Source organism: Dendrobates tinctorius, unplaced genomic scaffold (assembly GCF_039654945.1).
Source record: "Dendrobates tinctorius isolate UK_male_01 unplaced genomic scaffold, ASM3965494v1 ptg000060l, whole genome shotgun sequence".
Taxonomy (NCBI): Eukaryota; Metazoa; Chordata; class Amphibia; order Anura; family Dendrobatidae; genus Dendrobates; species Dendrobates tinctorius.
Genome location: NW_027361728.1, coordinates 51,340,111 through 51,362,500, shown reverse-complemented (window position 1 = coordinate 51,362,500; position 22,390 = coordinate 51,340,111).

The window sequence follows — 22,390 nt, the reverse complement described above, 5'->3', positions numbered from 1 at the left end:
CTTTGACCAAGTTTCCTGTGCCTTTGTAGCTCACACATCCCCAAAACATCAACGATCCACCTCTGTGCTTTACAGTAGGAATGGTGTTCCTTTCACAATAGGCCTTTTTGACATCTCTGAAAATGTAACATTTAGGAGTGTGGCCAGAAAGTTCAATTTTGGTCTCATCACTCCAAATTACCTTGTTCAAGAAGTTTTGAGGCTTGTCTCTGTTCTATGTTGCGTATTGTACATGAGATACTTTGTGGCATTTGCGCAGTAATGGCTTTCCTCTGGCGACTCAACCATGCATCCCATTTTTTTTAAGTGCCTCTTTATTGTACATCTTGAAACAGCCACACTGTTAGTTTTCAAAGAGTCTAGTATTTCAGCTGATGTGTCATGGGTATGTCACGATAAAACAGGAGATGAGGAAACTGGGCTCCTGCACTGCCCCTAGGACTTAAGGGGGCCCTATCTGTCCCTAACTTGGTGGTATCCTTGAAGGTAGGGAGGCCATCCCTATCTGCTGTTTAACCCTGAGCTAAACCCCCAACCCCCCCACCTGCAAAGGATATGATAAAATAGAAATTAACAGAGGTTAAAGAAAACAACTTCACACAGCTAACTTAATAGACAATACAATACACATGTGGGATAAACATGACACCAATAACAAGTAAACAACATGGTATACTTCACCAACTCCTAGCTGAGGTCACGAGTAACAAATAGAAACTCCTACAGTGGGCCGGTTTGCAAGAAGTAATCAAATCAATCTGCACCCAGGATTGTTCTGGGCCATACTAAAAGGAAGAAATCTTTCCCTGCAACCTCAGTCAGAAATAAAAAAAGTTAACTCCTGCCAAGCTGGACATCAGTGAATGAACCAACGTTGACACCCAACCTCAGGCTCAGCGATAGAAAAGTCTTAGACTGCAAAACAGACACCCCAGTGTGAACAGAGTCCAAAGCCGGCATGACATTATGTTATTTTTGGGTTTTTCTTTGCATCCAGAACAATTTTTCTGGAAGTTGTGGACAAAATTTTTGTTGGTCTGCCAGACTGTGGATTTGTTTTTACAGATACCCTGCTTTTTAATTTTTTAATCACAGTTTGAACACTACTGACTTTCATTATCAATTCCTTGGATATCTTTTTGTATCCCTTTCCTGTTATATACAGTTCAACTACCTTTTCCCGTAGATCCATTGACAATTCTGTTGCTTTCCCTATGACTCACAATCTAGAAATGTCCATGGCTGGATAAAAGATGCAAGAGCCTGTCAGGATCCCAGAAACTCACTCAGTTTTTATACACACATATTGATTACAAGCAAACACACGTGAGGATGATACCTTTAGCAGCCATTCAAACTTGTTTGTGTCAACTTCTGTGCATGTTATCGGGCCCAAATCACCAGGGTATGTAAACTTTTGATCAGGGTCTTTTGGGTATTTTGAATTGTCAGTATGATTTAAAAAGAGACAACACAGCACGTTAGTTTGACAAAAAATGGCTTCATCCAAACACTAAACATGAGTGGAGAAAAAGCCCCTGATCTAACCTGAAAGATAAGAAAAACAAGTTTTTTTTATTCACCCGGGGCGGTCCGGTCCGATGGATGCCACAGATCCGGGTCCGGCACATCCCATCTTCATGCAAAGTCATCATCTTCCTTGCCCCCGGGTGAGTATAATAAAACTTTTTTCTTATCTTTCACATTACATCGGGGGCTTAGCTTCAACATTCTAGAATGCTGTAGAAAAGCCCCAAAGGCAGTGGCCGCAGTTCATAGTTCATAATCGAGGTGACAGGTTCCCTTTCAGCCAGTACATGTCCCGACCCATCTGAAGTTTGCTAGAGATCATTTGTATTATCCAGAATAGTATTGGGAGAATGTCATAAGGTCTGATGATACCAAAGTAAAACTGTGTTAGGGCTGGCGGAATGCACCAAATAATATGAAGATGGTAAGAAGGTGCATTCGCAGCCCGGGGTCCACTATGCAGAGATTTTATCTACTGCTCAGTAATGGCGGACATAAAATGGCGGTATCACACTGGACACACGTGGGTTAAATGCTACTCAGTGTGTAGTAGCAATGGGCTCTGTTGCTTCACAGAGCCACGGAACCGCAGAACACAGATGCTGAACCCTGTTGACTGTTACAGGGCACAGCTGAGTCAGCACTAGCGCAAGGTCACAAGACTCTGCCCCAAGGACACAGGGTAACAGCCTCTCTAGACCTACTAAGCGCATGGCATCGCACCTGCGAACACCACTAATAGACGCTGGCTACTGTGGAGAGCAAACAAAATGCACAGTGCCATACAGGCAAAGCCACTACTAGGTGCTACTGCTAAGCATTGACTCTGCCTCCTACCTGCACTATCAGCCTAGGCACTAACTAGCAAGGCTGAACAACACATGCGTACCAAGGGTAGGGGTTTCATAATGAGTTATTCACCAGAGACATTCAGATGTACCTACAACACTTACTCCACATGGTCTATACTAGCGCACAGCTCTGCAGTTGTGCAATCCTTTTATAACCGCAGCCTTCCAGGACTTTGCTGATGGCCCAATCTGAGCTGCTTGAGGACCTGAGCATGTGACCTCCGACCACCAATGAGTAGTCATCTCACGGGCATGCTCAGATGGAGAAAAGCGGGACTCAGTGCCAGGAGCGTCTGCTCGCCATTGACCAATGCTGGATGCTATAGCTGAACCTCGTGCGGCAGCAGCAACCAGATGCATCATATAAGCCTGATCAAGATGCTGGGACCGACGTCTCTGCTCAGCATAAAAATCTGCAGCTGAAGAAGAATGGGAGACCGCAGAGGACATGGCTTTAGATACCCCCTGTGCAGTGGTGGGAATTCGATGCCTAACAAACTGTTTTGTAGAAACAAAACTCATTATGTTTGGAGGAGACAGAATGCTGAGTAGAATCCAAAGAACACCATACCTACTGTGAAGCATGGTGGTGGCAACATCATGCTTTGGGGGTGTTTCTCTGCATGGGACCAGGATGACTAATACGTCTACATGAAAGAAGGAATGGGGCCATGTATTGTGAGATTTTGAGTGCAAACCTCCAGGGCAACGTAAGAAGCCTAGGAAGGTCCTGGAGTGGCCCAGCCAGTCTCCAGATTTCAACCCCAAAGAAAACCTTTGGGCGATTTGAAAGTCTGTGTTGCCCAGCGACAGGCCCAAAACATCACTGCTCTAGAGGATATCTGAATGGAGGAATGGGCCATCATATCACCAACAGTGAGTGCCATCCTCATGAAGGCTTACAGGAAACATTTGAGCTCTGTCATTGCCAACAAAGGATATATAACAAAATATTGAAATGAACTTTGGTTAATGACCAAATACTTATTTTCCTCCATAATTTGCCAATTAAATATTGCCAATTCAGACAAGGTGATTTTCTGGATTTTTTTCTCATTTAGACTCTCATAGTTGATGTCTACCTATGATGTCAATTACAGGCCTCGCTCATCTTTTTAAGTGGGAGAACTTGCACAATTGGTGGCTGACTAAATACTTTTTTCCCACTGTATGTAAATGTTTTGGTCTCTGTTTTTGGCAGACTTTTAAAGCCATTTTTTTTAAACCATGAAATATCACATCTAGCTAATGTTGCACATTTGTTTTTTATACACTACTTTTTGATTTTGGTTAGGACAGAGACAAATCTCCTACTGGAAGAGACAACAACTGAAGCCATTGCTTACGTCCAGCTCAAAAACCTTGTGATTCTTAAAGAATCTCCTATAGATTCCTGACCCAATTACTACTCCTGAAATTGAAATTAGTACCCTGTTAAAATCACCAGCACCATTGACCCAGATAGAATGGAAAAAGAAATGGAGCACAGTCATTGATATTGACACTCTTGTTACAATATCTAAGCAATGAAGAAGATGTGAAAGACACCTTTACACATAGTTTGGGGCAATAACTACATAAGGTCCTGAAAATTTAAGGTTATGCACATTTTCAGCATATCTCATATTGTTGGAAGCAGCTACCCCACCAAATGATCCATAAGTCTGTTTCTCAGCTTGGAAACACCCTTTCTGCCCTCCATTTCTCAAGCTTCTGACCCACTAGATATTTAAATGTGCTATTAAGGGCCAAAATGAACTAATATATGCATCTAACCATGATTGATCACATTCTTATCATGTTCAAAGCCAGGAGTTACCTTTTAATGAATCAAACCCAGCTTTCTCTTACAACAACCTTCATCCTCCATTCACCCATCAAAACTCATATCCTGCATCCACACAATCAACATTTGGGCTCTTTACGTTTTCAAACTTATCAGGCCATTGAAAGATCCATCATACTCATACCAAATGCTTCTCCTCTCTCCAGGGGCGGACACTGACAGCTTGGGGCCCCTGTGCAAGAAATATGTCTGGGCCCCCTCCTTTTATGGCGTCAGAGCTACATGTGTATATATATATTGATATTATATAGCCACACACATACATGTATATATATGACATTGTCTCCTTTATTATGTATATTGCTGTCCCTTTCACAGTGCCCTCTCTTATGTACAGTACCATCCCTTACATATTGAATCATATAGAGCGCTGTTTTTTATTACATACCGTCCTGTCTTGTTAGCTGTATAATGCAATGATGGCTGATGGAGCATGGGAAAGCTTCCTTTCTAATGGAGGAGCTGATGGACTGGTAGTTTGGTCACCGGCTGCTCCATCAGCAGTCATTTTATATCTAACAAGAGAGGGGACTATGTAATAAAAGAGGGCACTGTAAATAACAAAATTAACAAGAATACACTATGTAAGAGACAGCACTATACAAAACAGCAGAGGAAGCTATATAATAAGGGACGGCACCATATATAACTAGACAGGATGGTACGTAATAAGGGACGTGTTATACATAATAAAAGAGGAAACTTTGTAACTAAGGGTGGTGCTATACAGAATTAGTGAGTCCACTATATACTAAGGGACTGTGTTAGACATAGTGAGTACACTATATACTAAGGGACTGTGTTAGACATAATAAGCGATAACGTCTTCCTCCACCTCCCCCTGTTCCAAAGGCCATTATAAGTCCCCCTTCCTAACATCCCAATCCCCCACACCCCTCATTGTCCTCCTCCCCTCGCATCCCATTATTGCCTTCTCCCCCTCCCCATCATTGCCCTCTTCACCACCTCCATCATTTTCTTCTCCCCCACACTATCTTTGCTTTCTCCCCCACCACTCCCATCATTGCCCATTCCACCACTTCCATCATTTCCTCCTCCTCCACCACCCCCATTATTGCCCTTTCCACCACCACCAGTGCATTCTCCCCCACCACCACATCATTTCTTTTTCCCCACCACCCCATCATTGCCTTCTCTCCATCACCCCATCATTGCCTTCTCTCCATCACTTCCATCATTGCCTTCTCCATCACCCCATCACTGCCTTCTCCCCATCACTCCCATCATTGCCTTCTCCCCATCACTCCCATCATTGCCTGCTCCATCACCCCATCACTCCCATCATTGCCTTCTCCCCATCACTCCCATCATTGCCTTCTCCATCACCCCATCACTGCCTTCTCCCCATCACTCCTATCATTGCCTACTCCCATCATTGCCTGCTCCATCACCCCATCACTCCTATCATTGCCTTCTCTCCATCACTTCCATCATTGCCTGCTCCATCACCCCATCATTGTCTGCTCCATCACCCCATCACTCCCATCATTGCCTTCTCCCCATCATTGCCTGCTCCATCATCCCATCACTCCCATCATTGCCTTCTCCCCATCACTCCCTTCTCTCCATCACTCCCATCATTGCCTTCTCCCCATCACTCCCATGATCCCATCAATACCTTCTTTCCATCACCCCTCTTGGCCTTCTCCCATTACCCCTCATAGCCTTCTCCTATCACCCTGGGCATCATGGCCTTCTCTCCTCATCACAGTCTTCTCCTCATGTCCGCAACTCCTCCAGGGCCAGGCTCCACCTACACACACACAGACACACACACACATACATACATACACACAGACATACATACAAACACACACACAGACATAGACACAGACATACACACAGACAGACATACACATATACATACACACAGACATACACACATACACGCACACATACACACATACACGCACACATACACACATACATACACACAGACATACACACACAAATACACACAGACACAGACATACACATACATTCACACACAGACATACACATGCATACATACATACACACACATACATGCACACACACAGACACACACATACATACATACATATACACAGACATACACACATACATACAGAAAGACATACATACAGACATACACACAGACATACACACAGACATACACACAGACATACACACATACATGCACACACAGACAAACACACACATACATACACACACAGACATGCACACATACACACCACAGACACACATACATACATACAGACACACAGACATACACATACACACAGACATACACAATCACACACATACATACATACACACAGACATACACACACAGATAAACACACACATGCAAACATACACACAGACATACACAAACATACACATACACACACAGACATATACACATACATACACACATACACACAGACACACATAGACACACATACAGACATACACACATACATGCACAGACATACACACATACATACACACACAGACATGCATCATACACACATATACACATACAAGTGACTGACTAACTTGAGGCTGCAGCCACCATCCGGCCTGTGCCACAGGCACAGTGAATGAGACAGTCTGCCTCCTCCTCTCCTCCCCCACAGCAGCAGCACAGCACAGCAGTGACTGACACTGATATCATCTCACCTCAGGGCTGGCTCCTCTTCTCCTTGCACCTGGCGCTCCACATGGCTAATTTGAATAATTAGCCATGCGGTGCTGGAGGGGCCCCCGATCCCCCAGGGCCCCCGTGCAATGCGCGGGCTGCACAGGCGGTAGGTCCGCCCCTGCCTCTCTCCCTAGCTAGATATTATTACTATTATAAGTTGCCTGCTGCCTCCAACTTAAACATATTTCCAGAAACCTATTTTCAAACCTTAGTCTACTAAAATGCAAGTGAAAACCCTCATCAATTCTCTCCTCAACTACTGCATTATCTTCCTCTGGGGCCTCCCTGTTAACACTTTAGCACCTCTTCAGTCTGCCCTTAATTCCACTGCCCAATTGATCCATCTCTGTCCTTGCTGCTTCTTCACTTCTCCCCTCTGGAAATCTCTTCATTTGGCTTCCAATTCCCCAGCAAATCCTGTTCAAACTACTATTTTTCCCCTCCATATACCTCCAATGTAATCTAAAGGTATGTTTCCACATTTAAACTTCAGTCCTCTCAAGACATTCTTCTTTCCTCCACACTTATACGTTCTTCACCAACTTGCCTTCAAGACTTCTAATTAGCATAACTCAACATTTGGAATTTCGTGGACAAAATGTCCAATTATCCAACACATTGAAATCTCTTAGAAGGAACTTGAAAACCTATCTCTTCAAGAAAGCTTACATCCTTCAATGAACCCACTGTCATCTAACCGCCAGAGATTCTGTAACCCCCCCAACATACTTGCTCTTTTACCAATACCCTGTAGTCTGTAAGTCTGCGAGGGCAGGGTCTTCTCCCCCTTGCATCAGTCTATCATTGTAAGTTTGTTCATAGTAATTCATATTTGTATTTTGTGACTAAACCCATTGCACATGTACAGTACTGGAATCAGTGGTACTCTAAAAATAAATAATAATAGCATGGCGATAAGACCATCAGGCGTCATGGTGTAATTAGACATTTTGAAGCCAACACAAAAGCACACATACAACACAATCTCAAGTGACGGGTAGCAGGATAAAATGGTATGTTTGCGGTCAAGTGAACAATCAGGTGGCTCTTTTATGTTTTTGGCCGAAAGTGGGCATGTCTCTTTAAAATTATATGCAAAACAAACAGACTATACAAGAAGGCCACACATATCAAATGGATATGAAACGGATCAACAAACATTAAATTGATGGCATAGCAATGAACGGATGGAAGGAATTCAAGAGATCCAAGGCACAAGAGATAGCTTTCATGAAAAAAAAAATATTTCATCCTTAAAATCATGCAGCAAAAATAAAAACTAAGGTAGACAAGACAACTTTTCTGCTTAATTTGGCCTTTTCCAAGCCAGAAATGCAATAATAAAAATACAGGTATAGTGTGAGAGCAGCATGTTTGAGGCTATTTATATACCAGATAAAATGGGCTTCACATTTTCCTCCTCTTCTGAGCTCATCTTGGTTGTCTTGATAGCCAGCTAGTTGTCAGGTAAGCAAGTCATCAAAATATAATAAAATCAAATAAAATCACAGTAATATACACATACTGTAACATATGGAAAATGGAGTTTTACTTACAGTATACTAAGAGTGCCTTAGTTCCAATTTAATAAATCACCCATATGTAACATTTACAGAGCAGAAAGAAGACATACCCTTATGCATGTCTTGGACCTTAGATATACACTACAAATTAGTCCTTTAGAGGCTATATAATTGGCCATAAATAATGGGTAGCGCTTACTTAATGCAACTTATAAACACATTATTTGTTCCCACAAATAATGTGTTTTTAATCTCAAGGATCTTGTGTACTGCAAGTGTCCTAGTTATTCACTTGAGATCAAATGTATAGGATTCGCAATATCTAACAGTGTCAATACTAGAGATGAGCGACTTTGCCTTTTTTCCGGTCGAGTCGGGTTTCATGAAACCCGACTTTCGCAAAAGTCGGGTCGAACGAAATCGGCCGACTATAGGGAAAAGTCGGAGGCCGACTGAAACACGAAACCCAATGCAAGTCAATGGGGAAGCAAAGTAGGCATGGAGTGGAAGACAGTAAGCACACCTACAGTGCCCATTTCAAAGCCCAAAACATCAATTCTTATAACTGAAGCTTGTCAACCTCAATTTACTTCCTAATAATAGTTATGCATTGAAAACTGGGGGTTATTTGGCTAAAGTTGTGGGGGGGGTTGGGCTGGCTCCAGGTTTTCGTGTGCCCTGGGCCAAAGAGTGTAAGTGCGCCCCTTTAACACATACCACAACTCATGATGCTCCGATACGCCACAGAAATATAGGTATAGTACAATGACGCATACTTCACTGCTTACATGACATGACTGATCTATTTTAAATTGTACAATAGCTCAAAAACAGGACAGTATATTACTCCATACAGTGTTATGGCCACCACATTGTGTGCCATACAGAATAATGAGCCCCATATATTTCTCCATACCAAATAATTAGTCACATATAATGTTCCATGCAGTATATGATGAGCTCCACATAATGCTCCAAATATAATGGGTCCCATTTGTAATGCTCCAGTGTATAATGTGCCCCATAGATGCTGCTCCAGAGTCTGATCTGCCCCATTTACATTGCTCCAGTACATGATGGGCCTCATGGATGATGCTCTAGTGTAAGATGGGCTCTAATAATTCTCCATATATAATGGGCCTCATTTGTAATGCTCCAGTGTATAATGTGCCCCATAGATGCTGCTCCAGTGTCTGATCTGCCCCATTTACAATGCTCCAGTACATGATGGGCCTCATGGAAGATGCTGCAGTGTATCATGGGCCCTAATAATGCTCCATATATAATGTGCCCCATTTGTAATGCTCCAGTGTATAATGGGCCCCTTAGACGCTGCTCCAGTGTCTGATCTGCCCATTTACAATGCTCCAGTACATGATGGGCCTCATGGAAGATGCTCCAGTGTATCATGGGCCTTAATAATTCTCCATATATAATGGGCCCCATTTGTAATGCTCCAGTGTATAATGGGCCCCTTAGATGCTGCTTCAGTGTCTGATCTGCCCCATTTACAATGCTCCAGTACAAGATGGGCCCTATTTTTATTTAACCCAGGCATGGTATGTGAAAAGAGCTCCATGGAGTAATCTGAGGTGTGTGCTTCCACATCCTTCACTTTTGGTGTGGGTGAAGGACACAAGGAAAGGGGTTGCTCCTGACCAGAAGCCTGCAGTTATGACTCAGTGCTTGCATTTTTTACAACTTCAGAAGAGGAGGTGATAGAGCTGGAGGCTGTTTCAGCAATGTAAGCCACAAACAGTTCCTGATACTCAGGCTTTAAAAGCAGTCTACCTACTCCCAGAAAAGGGAGCCTTACAGGCCTTCCAGAGCTACACCATGATGCTGGCTCAATACCTCCTGCCTTAGCTGCTATTGTGTTTTTGCCACTACCAGCAGATGCACCACCACAACCACCATCAGTACCAGGTGGCCCCCCACCACACATACGTGTCCTCTTCTACCATATTTCCTCATGTTTTTGAAAATGGACCCAAAATACCAGCAGATATATGGTACTGTTTCAGAAGTGTACAGCTCTATACAGTCTATGAATAACAGTAAATCTCCATATATATTTCATGAGGCATACTGTACACAGACGCTCACAGGCTCAGTATAGATTACTCAATAAAATAAGTTTAAAAAGGGTACAGTATCAACAGATACAAGGTATATATAGTAAAGTGTAAACATTCTGACTCTCCGTATACATTTTAGGAGGCAGACACAAATGCTCTTAGGCCCAGTATGGATTACACAAGAATATGAAACGCTGTAAATGGGTTATGTAACACAAGTGTACAACTGTATACAGTGTTGGGGTAATCTTAAAGTTCCAAATATATTGCCAGAGAAACTGTCAGATGTTTACAGGCTCATTATGGAATACACCAGAATCTAAATAGCTGAAAAGGTTACTGTATCAGAAGCGTTCTGCTGTATGCAGTGTTGGCCAAATTGAAAATATTGGTATATATTTCCGTAGTCACCCTCAGACACTCACTCAGTTTGGTTTTGACCATAATAAAAAATGTTGTAAAAAAGGACCTGGATAACATGATAGCAAATATATATTTTTTAGGGTACAATTGAAATCTCTGTATAAATAGTCCAGTAGTCACTCTCAGACACTTACAAGGTATGGATTTGACCTTTATGCTAAATGTCGAACAAAGGTACTGAATAACAAGATACAAGCTGTATCGAGTATAGTATAAAAATGTGTTTTTCTGATTCACCATATATATAGAAGGCACAACCCACACACGCTCACTCACTATGGATGATGTAGGGAAGGTGGACTGACAGACAAACCAGCCTCTAGTGAGAAGCAGAGGTGTAGCGCAGTGTAGGTGTGAAACCACTAAGATAAGGGCAGTTGAGAGTGTAGGAGTGGGACTGAATAACTGCCATTGGTCAGATAAACTGTTAGGTGATGGTGGGCAGAGTTACCAGAAATGGAAGTGTAAAAGGCTGAGGGAAGGTTCTGGAAGAATCAGTCAGCAAAGGGAGCACAGTAAAGAGGAAGGTCTGCTGAGGAAATAGAGACAGTGGAAAGGCTCCAGAGAGTACTGACAGTTGAGGCGGTCACGGGGGGTGGACCAGAGGATGGTAGCCGCAGACGAAGATGGCCTGGGGCTATCATACGGACGGTGTGCTCAGACTGGTGCAGCACTGTGGTGGTTGGGCTTAGGCCAGCCACAGTGGAAGAGCCACAGAGGACGCCACAATTATAGTTACAAAGGAAGTGAAGGTACCGGGGCCTGTGTACAGAGAAATGTGAAATGGCTGTGGTGAATTGCTGTTGTCGACAGAACGATGGGCACTAAAAACGGACCTGTTCAATACAAACTCTGTCTCAGTCTCGTGTTTGTCTGCGGCAAGAAGAGGGTCCTCCCCACACAGCTGGTTATCCTACAGATGATACCTTAATACAAATTTTTGAAACAAGGCACTCTATCAGCACATACAAGGTGTGTCCAGTCTAGGGTTAAATTTCCGCCTATAATTCAGACACAGACACTCACAAGCTCACTATGTATTACACCAGGATTAAAAAAGTAGAAAAAGGAAAGGTATTCATAGCGTACACCAGTATACAGTGTTGTGGTACTTTTAAATCTTCGTATATATTTCAATCTCAGTAAGCCAGTCCAGAATCTCCGCTACTGGGAACTACATGGATACAAGTATAGACGCAAAGTCGAGTGTTAGCAGAAATTTTGGAATTACTCATCACGGAAAAACCTACCCGGTAGATGTTGCAGAGGTGATGCAGACCCTCAATTACTGTGTCTGTACTGTGTCTGTGGAGAAAGCGAAATAGGTTCTTTGTGAAGAAAGGATTGCTTTATCGCAGTAGTGTGGATCACATCACCGTTACTCGTCTCCATCAAATTGTGATCACAGGGAGAGATGTAGACATGGTCCTTACTGCCTATCATGATGTGTCTAGTCATTTTGGAGTGCAAAAGACAGAAGCCACAGGCCGTAGGCGATTCTATAGGATTGGCATGAGAGGAGACATTGAAAAATGGTGGCAGGAATGTCACACGTCTGTGACTATCACAACTGTGAAAAGTGATCATAAAACACCACTGCATTCACTTATAAGTTGACGTCCATTTCAAATGGTAGCCATTGATCATCTGAAGGTAGAGGCCAGCAGGACAGGCCATAGCTACATCTTAACCATCATTGATCAATACACCAAATTTCTAGTGGCCATCCCTGTGAAGGATTTAACTGACCAGACTACACAGCGGTGGAGCAGGGAGAGGTAAGTATTGCAACTTGCAAGTGCTGTGGCCATGACCAAGCATGGGGGCACAATCGTGGTCGATGGTACTGGCACAGGGCCCCTCAATAGTAGGCTGGTGTGTCTGATGGCGAGTGGGCCCTCCCAACATCTGAGACACTGTATTGTACTATGAGGGGCCCTGTGCCATTGCCGTTGGCCATCAGTGGGCCCATCCACCAGTTCAGAGCAACGGCACTTGCCCTGGTGCGCCAGGACTTGACCCCAGCCATTGGGGGAGGGGTGGGCAGCCCAGTTAGGGAGGTTTAAAAATTGGCATATGTTGATGTGTTGGCTGGACATTCAGCTGCTGCAAAGGGCGTAATTGGGCAAGTCCGAGGAAGAGGAGGAAAAAACCGAGGCACTTTTCTAGTAACCTATGTGTCATCAGGGAAAGGTGGGACAAAATCCTTTGAAACCCATGCATGGTTCATTTTAATGAAGGCTAGATCATCAACATTTTGGGTCTACAGACTGGTCCTTTTTTCTGTCAGGATTGATCCAGCAGCACTGAATACTCTTTCAGATAACACTCTAGCAGCAGGGCAAGCGAGCTCCTGTAAGGCATATTGTGCCAATTCAGGCCAGGCATCCAGTTTAGAGGTCCAATAGTCAAAGGGGAATGACCTGTGAGGGAGAACATCGATATGGGAGAAGAAGTAGTTTGAAACCATAGTTGACAACTGCTGCCTCCTGTCACTTTTAATCGATGCAGCATTAGCAGTCATGTGAGCGGTACTCAAGAAATCATTCCACAACATGGTTATTAAACCCCTGTCTCCAATGCCACTTCTGATGTGTGCACCACGAACATCTCTTCCATTGTGCCCACTCCGGCTCGTGGGAGAACCAGCACCGCTGCTGTGTGCTAGGAAAGCCTCAAACAAATGGTTTACCTGAGTTGCTTGTTTGTTTGCCAATATTATCTCTATGTTCTCCTGTGGCATGATGTTGTGTAATTTGCCTCTGTAGCGTGGATCGAGAATGCTGGCCAGCCAGTAGTCGTCATCCCTCATCATTTTGGCAATGCGGGGGTCCCTTTTTAGGATCCGCAAGGCATAATTGCACATGTGGGCCATTGTTTCAGGTGTCAATGATGCACTGCCCGTAGTGGGTGGAGAAGCACCTTCTGGCAAATCCACATCCCTACAGTCACGCACAAACACTGTACCTGACCTTGGAACACCAACATTTTCTCTTGCCCCCTGAGAAACATTCTCCTACCCAAAATAATCATCCCCCTCATCCTCATCCTCCTCCTCTTCCTCTTCTTCCTCCACCTCGTCCAGGACAGTTCCCTGACCAGACAATGGCTTACTGTCATCAAGGCTTCCCTCCTCCTCCTCCTCTGCTGCAGACTCCTGATCCTTAATGTGTGTCAAAGTTTGCATGAGCAGATGCATAAGTGGGATGCTCATGATGGCGTCATCTGCGCTTACCAGCCGTGTGCATTCCTCAAAGCACTGAAGGACTTTACAGAGGTCTTTCAGCTTTGACCACTGCACACCCGACAATTCCATGTCTTCCCTCCAACTGCATGCCCGTGTATCCTCCCACAAATGCATTACAGCCTGCCTCTGTTCGCACAGCCTCTCAACCATGTGCAGGGTGGAGTTCCACCTTGTTGCAACGTCTATGATTAGACGGTGCTTGGGGAGGTGGAGCAATCGCTGCAGCTTCTGCATACGACTGGAGTGTATGGCCGAGCGACGGATGTGCGAGCACAGGCTTTGCACCTTATGGAGCAAGGATGTTAACTCCGGATAATTATTAAGGAAGCACTGCACCACCAGGTTCAAAGTGTGAGCCAGGCAAGGTATGTGTGTGAGTTTTGCACGGGCTATGGCTGCCACAAAATTACGGCCATTATCACTGACTACCTTGCCTGCCTCAAGATGTAGACTGCCCAGCCATGACTCAGTTTCACGCTGCAAGTAGTCGGCTAGTACCTCCGCGGTGTGTCTGTTGTCGCCCAAAGACAATCATCTTTAACACAGCCTGCTGACGCTTACCATTAACAGTTCGATAGTTGGACACCTTATGTGCAACACTGCCAGCTGCGGATGTAGTGCTCATGTGACTGCGCTCTGTGGACGAGCTTTCGCTGATAGATGAGGAGGAGGAGGAGCGAAAGCCTACAGCCAACTGTTTCCTATACCGTGGGCTAGGCAGCACTGTTCCACCACCACTGTCTTCAGTGGAGCCTGCATCCACCACATTAACCCAGTGTACAGTGATGGACACGTAATGGCCCTGGCCATGCCTACTGGTCCATGCATCTGTTGTGACATGCACCTTTCCACTCACTGACTGTTTTAGTGCATGGACAATGCGGTCATTCATATGCCGGTGGAGGGCAGGGATGGCTTTTCGAGAAAAGAAGTGCCGACTGGGTAGGCCATAGCATGGGACAGCATAGGCCATGAGGTCGTGGAAAGCTTCGCTTTCAACCAAGAGGTAGGGCATCATCTCTAATGAGATTAGTTTGGCAATGTAGGCGTTCAAACACAATGTACACGGACGAGAGGATGAATACTTTCTTGTCCTACTCAGAGTGTCTGGTAGGGTGAGCTGGACTGGAGAGCTGCATATGGGGTAAGTAGCGGTGGACCGGATGGAGTGAGAGGGGGTTGGTGATGGTATTGGTGGTGATAGCCTAGATTCAGTGTTGTGCTGCAAAACCATTGTGATTCCCTGATTGCTTTGGCCTTGCGACGACACCTTCACATTTAGTGCTGGTGGTGTGCTTAATGGTGCCGGTGGTCTTACAGTGGGGGTAGCGATGGAGCATTTTTGGCTACCTTCAGTCAGAGCAGGTGCACATGTGCTACCTGAGGTTTCGTAGTCCGTCCACGCTTGCAAGTGCATGTTGCTTAAATGTCTAAGCATGCAAATGGTATTCAAATTTCGGCGTTGTTTACCGCGGCTAAAGGTCGTTCCGCACTTCTAACAGGTAACCTTTGCTTCTTCAGTAGGATTTTGGACAAAGAAGTGCCACAGTGCACTCTTCCTACTATGGTAAACATTTTCTGGCCTGGCACGCTGTGCTAAGTTGACCGTCTGGTCAAGCTGTCCTGCAACCCTTTTAGTTTTTGCTCCACGATTTAGGATAGCTACGGGCCTGCTGGATAACCGCTGCTGCGATGTCAATGCCTGCTGCGGATCCTTCTCCTTATCTGAACTATTTCCAGCACCACCCTCCTCCAATAGATGCCAATACGGGTCCAGAACTGGGTCATCCATCACCTCCTCTTCAAAGTCATCTGCACCTTCCTCTTTACCTTCCTCTGTGTCACCGTGTAAGGTGGTATAGTATACGGGAAGGGGCACCTGGGTTTCATCAGGGTCAGATTCTGGCTCAATAGGCTCAATAGACTGCGAGGGCAATGTAATGCTGTGGGTCAATGTACCAGCAGAATCATCTAGCAGTGGCTGTGCATCAGTGCACTCCATGTAAGATTCATCTTGGACTGAGGAATTCAGGATTTGACTGGAAAACCCAGGGATGGTATGTGAAAAGAGCTCCATAGAGTAATCTGAAGTGTGGGCTGCCGCATCCTTAAATTTTGGAGGGAGTAAAGGACACAAGGAAAGGGTTTTTTATGACCAGAACCCTGCACTGATGACTCCGTGCTTGCAGGTTTCGACCGTTCAGAAGAGGAGGCAATAGAGCTGGTGGCTGTTTCGGCAATGTATGCCAAAACCTGTTCCTGATGCTCCGGCTTTAAAAGCAGTTTTCCTACTCCTAGAAAAGGCAACCTTACAGGCCTTCTTGGGCAAGAGGATGATGCAGGCTCAACACCTCCTGCCTTAGCTGCTATTGTGCTTTTGCCAGAACCAGCCGATGCACCACCACCATCAGTACCAACTGCACCCCCCCGCCCACGTCCGTGGCCTCTTCCACCATACTTCCTCATGTTTGGAAAAATGTACCAAAAATACCAGCAGAGAGATGGTACTGTATGAGGAGCGTCCAGCTGTGTAAGGTGTATTTAACAAATTAAATAAATGTATATAATATGTTAGTCACAGACGCTCTCACAGTATGTATTGGACCGTAATCCAACAAGCAGATATACGGAACTGTATCAGAAGTGTACAGCTGTATACGTTTTTTGTGCAACTAACAATCTCCGTATATGTATTTACGGAGTGTCACACACACACGCTGACTAGGTATAAAAGTGACTGTAATGCGAATGGCAGACATACAATACTGTTGGAGAATTGGACAGCTCTATATGATGTGTGTATGTAAAATTGTCAAGCTCCGTGTATTTGTATACGGACTGACACACGCTGTCTCTGTCTAGTTTTGACCGTGATCAAACAGCAGATGTACGAAACTGTTTGAAAAACGGACAGGACTCTAAGGTGTAGGTCTGGAAAAACGGAAAAACTTCTAAGCTATTTTTTCCAGAGTCACACACACAGGCAGCTTCTATTTGTCCGTGCTAGAAGGCGGTACAAGGTAGTGTGTGAGGAGCGTACACGGCATTACAGGGGGTGTGTGGAAAATTGTCAAGCTCTGTGTATTTGTATACGGACTGACACATGCTGTCTCTGTCTAGTTTTGACCATGATCAAACAGCAGATGTACGAAACTGTTTGAAAAATGTACAGGACTCTAAGGTGTAGGTCTGGAAAAACGGAAAAACTCCTTGGCTTTTTTTTCCAGAGTCACACACAGGTAGCTTCTATTTGTCCGTGCTAGAAGGCGGTACACGGTAGTGTGTGAGGTGCGTACACCGCTGTACGGTGTGTGTATGTAAAATTGTCACGCCCCGTGTATTTGTATACGGACTGACACACGCTGTCTCTGTCTAGTTTTGACTGTTATCAAACAGCAGATGTACGAAACTGTTTGAAAAACGGACAGGACTCTAAGGCGTAGGTCTGGAAAAATGGAAAAACTCGATTTTTTTTTCCAGAGTCACAGACAGGTAGCTTCTATTTGTCCGTGCTAGAAGCCGGTACACGGTAGTGTGTGAGGAGCGTACACCGCTGTACGGTGTGTGTTTGGAAAATTGTCAAGCTCCGTGTATTTGTATACGGACTGACACACGCTGTCTCTGTCTAGTTTTGAACGCGATCAAACAGAAGATGTACGAAACTGTTTGAAAAACGGACACGACTCTAAGGTGTGGGTCTGGAAAAACGGACAAACTCCTCGGCTTTTTCTTCCAGCGTCACACCCAGATAGCTTCTATTTGTCCGTGATACCAGCCGTTAAATGGTAGTGTGTGAGGAGCATACACCACCAGACGGTGTCTGTAGGGAAAATTGTCAAGCTCCATGTATTTGTATACGGACAGACACACGCTGTCTCTGTCTAGTTTTGACCGTGATCAAACAGCAGATGTACGAAACTGTTTGAAAAACGGACACGACTCTAAGGTGTAGGTCTGGAAAAATGGAAAAGCTCCTCGGCTTTTTTTCCAGAGTCACACACAGATAGTGTCATGATCCAGGTTGGATTATGACAGATAAATGCACAAGTAACCTTTTTTTTCCTTAAGCAATGTGCTTAAAGTTAGTTTTGCCCCCGGTCATTGCACTGTGGTGGTTTCAGTTCTAGTTTTGCCCCCGGTGGCCGTTAGGGTCATTGCACTCTGGTTACTTTCGTTTAGTGCACGTGATTATAAAGCAGGTGTGATTGCTCTGGCTCTGACCTATAAAAGAGTGTCAGGTGTTGCAATCACTGTTGGTGATATTGGTCATTTCAACCATCCTTGGTGGAGGAAGGAGCTAGAGAGAGCTCCTTGCAGCTCAGTCAGAGTCCTGGTGTGGAAGGAGCCAGAGAGAGGAGTTCCTTGCAGCTCTGACAAAGCTTGGTGAAGCAGCAGCTATTCAGGAGGAAAGCTGCATTCTGGTGCTGGACTCTGTTGCTGGGAGCAAGAGTGACAGAGCAAAGCTAAGTGGTGTGATCCCTGTTTGTACCTTTCCTTATGTGTGCTTTAGTGCAGTGGTGGGATTAGTTTCTGCATCGTCCAATTCACTAGAAAGGGTGTGTGTCCGGTCACACGTAACCATCACAGATAGCTTCTATTTGTCCGTGATGCAAGGCTGTACACGGTAGTGTGTAGAATCATAGAATCATAGAATCGTAGAGTTGGAAGGGACCTCCTGGGCCATCTGGTCCACCCCCCTGCTCAAAGCAGGATTCGCTAAATCATCCCAGTCAGATGTCTGTCCAGCCTCTGTTTGAAGACTTCCATTGAAGGAGAACTCACCACTTCTCGTGGCAGCTTGTTCCACTCATTGATCACTCTAACTGCCAAAAAGTTTTTTCTAATATCTAATCTGTGTCTCCTCCCATTCAGTTTCATCCCATTGCTTCTAGTCTTTCCTTGTGCAAATGAGAATAAAGTTGATCCTTCTACAATGTGACAGCCCTTTAGATATTTGTAGACAGCTATTAAGTCTCCTCTCAATCTTCTCTTTTGCAAACTAAACATTCCCAAATCCTGCAACCTTTCCTCATAAGACAGGGTTTGCAGACCGGTCACCATTCTGGTCGCTCTTTTCTGAACTTGCTCCAGTTTGTTGATGTCTTTTTTAAAATGTGGTGCCCAAAACTGGACACAATATTCCAGATGAGGTCTGACCAAAGAGGAGTAGAGGGAAATAATGACTTCACGTGATCTAGACTGTATGCTTCTGTTAATACATCCTAGAATTGCATTTGCCTTTTTTGCTGCTGCATCACACTGTTGACTCATATTCAGTCTGTGATCTATTAGTATGCCCAAGTCTTTTTCACATGTGCTGTTGCTTAGCCCTATTCCTCCCATTCTGTATATGCTTTTTTCATTTTTATTGCCCAGATGTAGTACTTTGCATTTTTCCCTGTTAAAAACCATTCTGTTTGTTGCTGCCCACTTCTCCAGTTTATTTACTGTATATCTTTTTGAATCCTCTCTCTCTCTTCTCTAGTATTAGCTATCCCTCCTAGATTTGTGTCATCAGCAAATTTAATCAGTTTACCCTCAATTCCTTCATCTAAATCGTTGATAAAGATGTTGAACAATACAGGGCCCAGGACAGAGCCCTGTGGTACCCCACTTGAGATATTCTTCCAACTGGATGTGCAGCCATTTACGACCACTCTTTGGGTCCGATCACTAAGCCAATTATGAATCCACCTAACAGTTGCCTTGTCCATTCCATACTTAGACATTTTTTCAATAAGGATTGCATGAGATACTTTGTCAAATGCTTTGCTGAAGTCAAGATATACTATATCTACAGCATTTCCTTGATCCACCCAATCAGTGATTCCATCATAGAAGGAAATTAAGTTAGTCTGACATGACTTATTAGTTACAAACCCATGCTGACTCTGTTTAATCACTTCATTCTTATCCAGGTACTGACATACATGTTGTTTAATAATTTGTTCAAAGATCTTTCCTGGTATAGAAGTCAGAATCACCGGCCTATAGTTGCCTGGGTCCACCTTCTTCCCCTTTTTGAAGATATGAACAACATTTGCTCTTCTCCAGTCTTCTGGGACTTCTCCTGTTCTCCAAGAATTTTCAAATATTATGGAGAGGGGTTCAGAAATTTCTTCTGCTATCTCCTTCAGTACTCTGGGGTGTAATTCATCTGGACCTGGTGACTTGAATTCATTTAGGTTAGCTAAGTGTTTCCTCACTATCTTTCTGTTTATAGATATCCTGGGTTCTTCTATTCCCTTAATAGGACAGTGAAGAACAGTTGATGTTACATTTCCTTTCTGAGAGAAAACAGATGCAAAATAGGAATTTAAAAGTTCGGCCTTCTCAACATCCTGTCTTACCATTTCATCATTTTCATCCTGTAAAAATCCTATAGCATCTTTGACTTTTCTTTTACTTTTGACATATCCCCAAAATCCTTTATTATTGCTTTTGACATCTCTTGCAAGCCTCAATTCATTGTCAGCTTTAGCTAATCTGATTTGTTCCCTGCAGGTTCTGCAGACAGCATTATATTCTTCTTTAGATATGCCTCCCTCTTTCCATTTTATAAACATTTTTTTCTTCCTTTTTAGCATGTGCTTAAGTTCTGTGTTCATCCATCCTGGCCTCCTTAAATGCTTCCTATTCTTCCCTCTTTTTGGAATTGTTAACAATTGTGCTTTGAGAATTTCATTTTTCAAGATTTCCCATCCTTCCTGGACATTTTTGTCTTTAAGGATATCCAGCCATTGGATCCCTCCAATTCTCTTTCTGAATCCCTTAAAATCTGCCTTTCTGAAATCTAACCTTGACGTCTGAGTCTTCACATGTCTTCTTCCTCTAGTTATCCAAAATTCTAAAATAGCATGGACGCTACCTCCTAGGGTCCCAGCCACTTTTACCTCCTCAACCATTTCCTCCCTGTTTGTAAGGATTAGATCCAAGGTAGCAGTTCCCCTTGTTTTCTCCCCTACCTTTTGGAAGATAAAGTTGTCAGCAAGAGAGGATAAGAATTTCCTTGACCTGTTAGTTTTGCCTGAGAGAGATTCCCAACAAATGTCTGGATAGTTGAAATCTCCCATGACAACTATGTCATATTTTTTGGAGAACTTTGCCATTTGATGCATAAAGAGTTCATCCATATCTTCAGCTTGCACAGGCGGCCTGTAGTAAATGCCTACAATGGTGTCCTTTCCATTGTTCTGTCCTTGTATTCTTACCCAAACAGTTTCAACAGTACTCCCAGTCTCTGAAGCTTCAATCTCTGTGCAGATATACGCGTTTCTAACATACAATGCGACACCTCCTCCTCGTTTATCAAATCTGTTTCTTGAAAATAAGTTGTATCCTTCTAGTCTTGTATTCCAATCATGTGTATTGTCCCACCAAGTTTCAGTGATTCCAATGACATCATATTTCTTTTCCTGTGTTAGTAGTTCCAATTCTCCTTGTTTGTTGCCCATGCTTTGTGCATTAGTATAGAAACATTTTAGTTTGTGATTGGTTTCTCTTTCGCCAATATTTTTATTATTTAGATTCTTTTGTCTTTGTTCTTCCTTTCCACTTCTAATAGCAGAGTTCTCAATAGCATTTTTCAGATGTATGGCTTTTTCTGGTCTTTTGCTTCCCTTCCCATGTTGTTCTAGTTTAAAGCTCTCCTTACAAGTGTAGCAAGGCGAGTTCCAAATACATGTTTTCCAGTCTTCATAAGGTGCACCCCATCTCTAGCAAGTAGTCCATCGTAAAAGTAATTCACTCCGTGATCCATAAATCCAAATCGTTGCTGACGGCACCATCGACGTAGCCAGTTGTTCACCTGCAGAATCTTATTCCACCTCCTTGTTCCATGGCCATCCACTGGGAGGATAGAAGAGAAGACCACCTGCGCTCCCAGTTCTTTCACTTTCTTGCCTAAGTCTTCAAAGTCTCTGCAGATGGTTTCCAGGTCGTTTCTTGCAGTGTCATTTGTCCCCACATGTAGTAGCAGGAATGGGTAGTCATCTGTAGGTCTGAGGAGTCCTGATATCCTGTCAGTCACATCTTTAATTTTTGCACCTGGAAGACAGCACATTTCTCTTGAAGTTATATCCGGTCTGCAGATAGCAGCCTCTGTTCCTCTCAACAAGGAATCCCCCATGACCACCACTCTCCGTTTCTTCTTCACAACATTTTTCTTTCTCCATCCAGGAGGACTCTGAAGGCGTACAAGGTTGCT